We start from the raw sequence: 5,811 nt of genomic DNA, 5'->3' as shown, positions 1-5,811 counted from the left end.
AAAGCAGAGGCAAAAAGAGCTTATATGAGAGACTCTGTCAGGCGAAAGAGACAAAATAAGGAATTCAGGGGGAAGGAAAACAATGGGAAAGGCCAGAAAAGATCTGAAAATATTGATAGGGAATATGATTTCATAAGGGTAAAGCTTCCAATACAGAACATGTCAGAGAACTATAAACAGAAAAGCACAGAACAATTTAAGGAAAGATGTGCAGAGCTCAAACCTAAACCAAACTGAAATTCTTCAAGAATTTTGGTTTTATCGACGGAGTTGATAATGTAATTTGGCCACCGTACTGAGAGATTCTAAAAGCTGACGTTCCGAGTGATAGTCCTTCGTCAGAGCGAGTATACTACTTCCCCACCGACGCAGCACCACAGTTTCTTTGGAAACTACCCCCTTCATTCATTTGAAATTTTTCAAGGTCAAGATTCTGTTAGACATTTCATGTTTAAAGTGATTCAGTCTTTTCATGATAAGATAACACATGGCCCTGCATATATATGCACTTGCTGTGATCAGTTATGGTACAGATGCAAACAAGATGCAGTTCCCTAAAAGAACAGTGTCTAAATTTAACTCTTTTGAAAGAACGCTTAATTTCAAATTTCTCCCCGCATTCCGTTTATGTAAATATGTGAACTTCCTAGGGGTGGTCAATTATCAATCCACGGTAACGTTGTTAAAGTGCCAGCATATGCGAGGTCAACAGTAATTACTTAATGCCAAGGCCCATCAATGAATCACAAACCATACCAACTGAAAAAACAAACAACGCTTAAGTTACAAGCATCATTTAAGTATGAAAATGTCCGACCAGCCAAAGTGTTAGAAGCAGCAAACTACCTTGTGCATACTAGCGAGGGACAATTGGCCAGAAAATGTGGTCACTGCTCTTTCAGATCGAACTGCTGTAGGCATAAGTAACATTAATGAATGGGAAGAATTCTATAATGTTCAAACCACAAGTAATAGCGTTCCTGATATACATTCAAATAAAATTATTGCTGAAAACATTCAAAGTTCTGTAGTATCTGTTGATAGACATATTGATGAGATTTTAACAAACTCTAAGTAATAACAAAGACAACAGTGATCATGTGTGGTGCGAAGTAGAAGAACGACAGTCTGGTGTCACAGATACTTTACTGCAACAACCAGATATCACTGAAAATTTTGCAAAGGTATTAAGCTTTGCACCAGGAGCTAACCGGCTGATGATGAAATTAACAATATGACCTGGCAACAAAAATGAGACCTTATTCAAAAAGGCCCTGTCGCCTGTGCTAGGAACTTTAAACACATGATGCAGCTCTTTATAAAGGACGTGCTATGAGTAAGAGTAATCGTATGCCTATTGGAGAAATAGTAGACTTCCTCTACAGGGTTATTGAATTCCATCAAAGAGGATCACCTCACATACATGCGTTATTTTGGGTATCTAGTTGCATACTATTTCTCCAAGAGGCGTAGCTCAGTTGGCTGGTGCACAGCTTTCGGAGCAAGGGGTCCCCAGTTCGATCCTCGGTGCCTTCAACGTCTGTTTCCACTTTCCTCTGACCCGTGTAGCTATAGCTTTAAATATCCGTGAAACGGAGCACTGACAGAGGGAGGGGGGTAAAAGGTGCACTGTCGGCTTCCATTGATACCAGTTTCATAACTGAAGGAACTACCGACGTTAAATAAATTGACTTTGACTTTGACTTTGACTTTACATGAGAGCCCCCTGTGCTGTTACACCATTACCCAGCTGTTATATCACACTGACTAGTGCATAAAGGAAACTTCAGCCTGCCAATTTCAAACAATTGCGGTAGCTTTCACATCCACGAGTAACTACAGTGTTACTTTGATTAATCTACATATCTTTTGTCTCCTCTTTGGTGTAAAGTTGTAAAGTCTTACAACTTCATAGCCCCCTAAGATGCAGTAAATTGTTGCGCACTCTAACCTTGGCATTTTCCATCCCCATGCTACCACTATGAAGTTTATTATTTTTGGCATGATTATTCGTGTAGTAATTTAGGGCAGTGAAAACCCAAAGCCACGAAGATAATTTTAATGCCACATAAAAATATAAACTCTTCGGTGTTTTTTCAATTAGGAAGAACTATCCCATGAAAATGTGACTCTCGGTTAGGGATCTGGAGATAAAATGTGGGTAGGCCATGTTTACTCGGCGACGATAATATTTCCAATTTCGTCCTCTTTAGAAGTTCCAAGTCAAAACTGAGTGGAGAAGAGCTTTATTTATTATTTCTCTCCGTTTCTTGGTCCTAAGCGAAAAATACGTAAGTATTTGACATGCTTTTCAGTGGCTGAAAAAAAAACAGTTTGATTTGAGTCCCCCTTCCCCCGGGAAATTTCTGGCTCTCGTCTCCTCCCCCCTCGGGAATTTACAGTGACCTTCCGTGGGTGAGGGGGGTATGGATATTTTCCGAGACCAGACCCTTTAATCTTTTATCGTGTTAAATAAAGGAACGTATGTACGCACGTACGTACGTATGAATGTATTGAAATGATGGCAATTACGGGAATACCTCTCTTAGGTAGAGATGAATAGTGATTTCCTAGTCACCTCTAAGCTAGTCTTTCAGAAAGTGCGAAAAGTGCCATTTATTCGTGGGTATATACAAATAAAACTTCACACAAGTTTACCGGTGGTGACTAATTTACATGTAACTATTATCTTTGCGAACTTAAAAATTTAAGCACAATCAAAAGGAAAGTAACACCATGTAGCCATTCCGAAAGAACAAATAAATGTTTGCATTTTTTTTCAGTTGATCGAACTTACTGATGCTGGCTACAAAAGCAAAGTTAATTAAATATACCCAATTAGCAGTTGTTTGTCGCGTGGTTATACGTTAAACAATATATAGCAGCATAAATGCTTAGCATTCCTCGCTCTACGTGGATGTTTCTTTTTCAAATTGTGCTTGCAGTTTCCCATCTAGTACAAATATGAAACTTACAGATAAGTAGTATTTAATGGCAAGGGTCCTGGAATTGACGTCAATTGCAGCCGTGAACAATTAACAGTTTCCAATCCCTCAGAGCAACTACAGGGCTTTGGACATTCTGATGACGGAGGACAAAAAGATGAAAATGGCACATTTTTTCTTAAAGGGAAGACACAATTTAAGTTCTCGAGCAAACTCTCAAGGAAAAGATCAAACACTGATTTTTTTGGTAGAATAGCATATATTAATTTGTTGAACAACAATACTAATAATGAACGAAATAAAAAATTGTATTTTGAAGTGAGGGGTTATACACGAAATGAGAAGTGATCCTGGCACTTATCTGGATAATTCAACGCATGATCAGCAAACATAATAGGGAGAATGATTTTGAAAAGCATCTTCTAACGTAGTAGACGGCGGTTGCGGCAAAATGAGTTTCCATCCAGGGCAGATGTTTTTTTTTACGTCTCGCTCAGCAGCCCAGCTCATACAAAAGCCTTCTCCTGACTGGGAAGAAGAGTGTTACTTAAAATAACAATTTTTTTGTTTGAGTACCTTCGCCAAATGTGTGATTGTTTCCTTTCCATACAAACAGGAACAGCAAGAAAAACCCTTGTTTGCCAAACACAAGCACTTGCATGTCTGTGGCAGTGCTTGATCTTTTGCATATAATTCCTGTCTCCTGTACATAAATATTACAAAAAGGGTGTTTTCAATGTCTAAATGGTCCTCTTTAGGTAATTACTACTTTTGTTTCAAGATGCATGAAAGTGTATTTTAAGCCATTTTATTCTGATTTTCAAGAATGTTTTATGCTGAAACAGTTATGACTAAGATGGATACTCCAAAATAAAGTGAGACACTTTATGACAACTACGTAACACAACTTACAACTTCAGGGCCAAACAAGGAGACAAAAACCGGTCATTCCATGCACCCCACGTAGTATTGTTTGTAGTGTTAAGCACTAATCTGCACTATTTAAGCCTTGGCACTTATTGGAGAATGGTTGGCTTTCATAAATTGTTCTGGTTACACATATTTTTTAAACTTAATAAAACTTAAGTTAGATCGTTTGGCACTTTATATACACAAACTTAAACCTAAGTGTTTCACGTTATTTTGGAGTATCTATTCTAGTCAAAACCACGCTGAAACTGGCTCGGTCATTGTTTTTTTTCTGAAAATGAGACAAACTGAAAACTTGCTTAAACATTAGGGTTGTTTATATCATCTTACAGATGGTATTAACGATAAACATATGGTACAAACGAATTCAGCAGGTATATCGTAAAAAATGTACTGAGAATACTATTTAATGTTGTAAGATATTTATGCTGAGAATATAATAAATTACAGACCGATTTGAACAATTTTCTGAAAATTTTACCCCCAATACACTTTTGTAAGAGACTGCCATGAGAACATTGGATCAGCTGGTTATACTTCGCCTGTTGAGGTTATCCTCGTTTACTTGTGTATAATATTGCTTTTGTTGTCATCGTCATTATTATTATTATTATTATTATTATTATTATTATTATTATTATTATTATTATTATTATTATTATTATTATTATTATACATAAATCGTCTCAAAAAAGAAGTATAAGCGTTCTCTGGTAAAAAGATTTTAAAAAGACTATGAGCTTTCGACAGACTGAACTGCTGTCTCTAATTTTAACATTTGTTCTACCACTTGCTTTTATCTTTTAATTTATGCGAATTTCTCGTTATATTTAAATTTCTTTCGTTTTTATTCTTTACTCGTTTTTATCCCTTGAAGACAGCAGTTCAGTCTGTCGAAAGCTCATAGTCTTTTTAAAATCTTTTTACCAGAGAACAATTATACTTACTTCAATCCTGGTAACGGATCTTCAATATTTTTACATGAATCGTCTCGTCAGAGTTCATTTCTGGAACATCATCATTTTTTAAAATCGAAAACGTAAGATTAAATTGCAAAGGACAGCAATTCTAGCAACCATGACAAGAACTCTGAATAATCTTTTAGTATTTTAGAGAAAATGTTTGATATGGCGAAGTAACTAATTAACTCACCGCAACCAGAACTGACAACTGAACATGTTACTTCCAATATCTTATCTTAAAACGGCCTAAACGAGAGACCGACAAAACTAAACTCATTTAATATATTAAGAGTATGTATGATTAGATAAGAAGTAAGCAGTTACCTACCCGAAATAAAAGGTTTGATTTGATGAAATAAGCGGAGGTTTAGCTCACCAGATAAAGCCAAACGAAAAAGCTGGCACCAGCTTTTTTTTCTTTTTTCTCAATATACATTCAATAAGTTCCGATATAACGCGCGCTCTGATTGGTTTAAACAGCATGCATTATGAGGCTAACGCCACAAGTAGGATTTGGAAAATCTTCCGAAAATTTAGCCGAATGCGTGAAGACATTAAGAAATTCTTTACTTCGAAACATATGTAGAAGCCTCGCTTGTGATCTGTTCATTTGTAAAGAAGTAGAGTAAACATTCGCCTACGGCTCGTGATTCCTTTACAATTCTTCCGTGCTCTGTCCGCTCCCTGCGCGCTTTACAACGAAAAGATCGCAGGCGCTTTTTTTTTTGTTAATTATAATTGACTATTTAGTTGCCGAACACAAAAATATACAGATAACGAGAGAGATCTTGGTTCAAGTTTGGAATCGGATTTCTAGTTGGAGTGGAGTTAAATTTCGTGTTACGTTTCGGAGAAAGAAAGCCGTCACTGAGGGTGAGGATCGCGTTGCATTCTTCTTTCCTCGTATTCCAAATCCGAGAATAGTAGAGCTCTTTTTCGTGGTGCTATTCTAAGATACTTTCCAGGCTCTCCGA

The 5,811-nt window shown here is 36.8% G+C and overlaps 1 long non-coding RNA gene across 1 annotated transcript; it reads right to left on the bottom strand.

Moving 5' to 3' along the window:
* Positions 1–2,929: 2,929 nt before the first annotated feature.
* Positions 2,930–5,232, bottom strand: LOC137969565 (uncharacterized). Its single transcript, XR_011116688.1, has 3 exons — positions 5,166–5,232; positions 3,522–3,648; positions 2,930–3,081 (listed from the first exon to the last, which is right to left on the bottom strand). It is a non-coding gene; the product is annotated as an uncharacterized lncRNA (long non-coding RNA).
* Between the last annotated feature and the right edge of the window lie 579 nt (positions 5,233–5,811).

Source organism: Montipora foliosa, chromosome 9, assembly GCF_036669935.1.
Source record: "Montipora foliosa isolate CH-2021 chromosome 9, ASM3666993v2, whole genome shotgun sequence".
Classification (NCBI taxonomy): domain Eukaryota; kingdom Metazoa; phylum Cnidaria; class Anthozoa; order Scleractinia; family Acroporidae; genus Montipora; species Montipora foliosa.
This window is presented reverse-complemented; position numbering and strand designations above follow the sequence as displayed.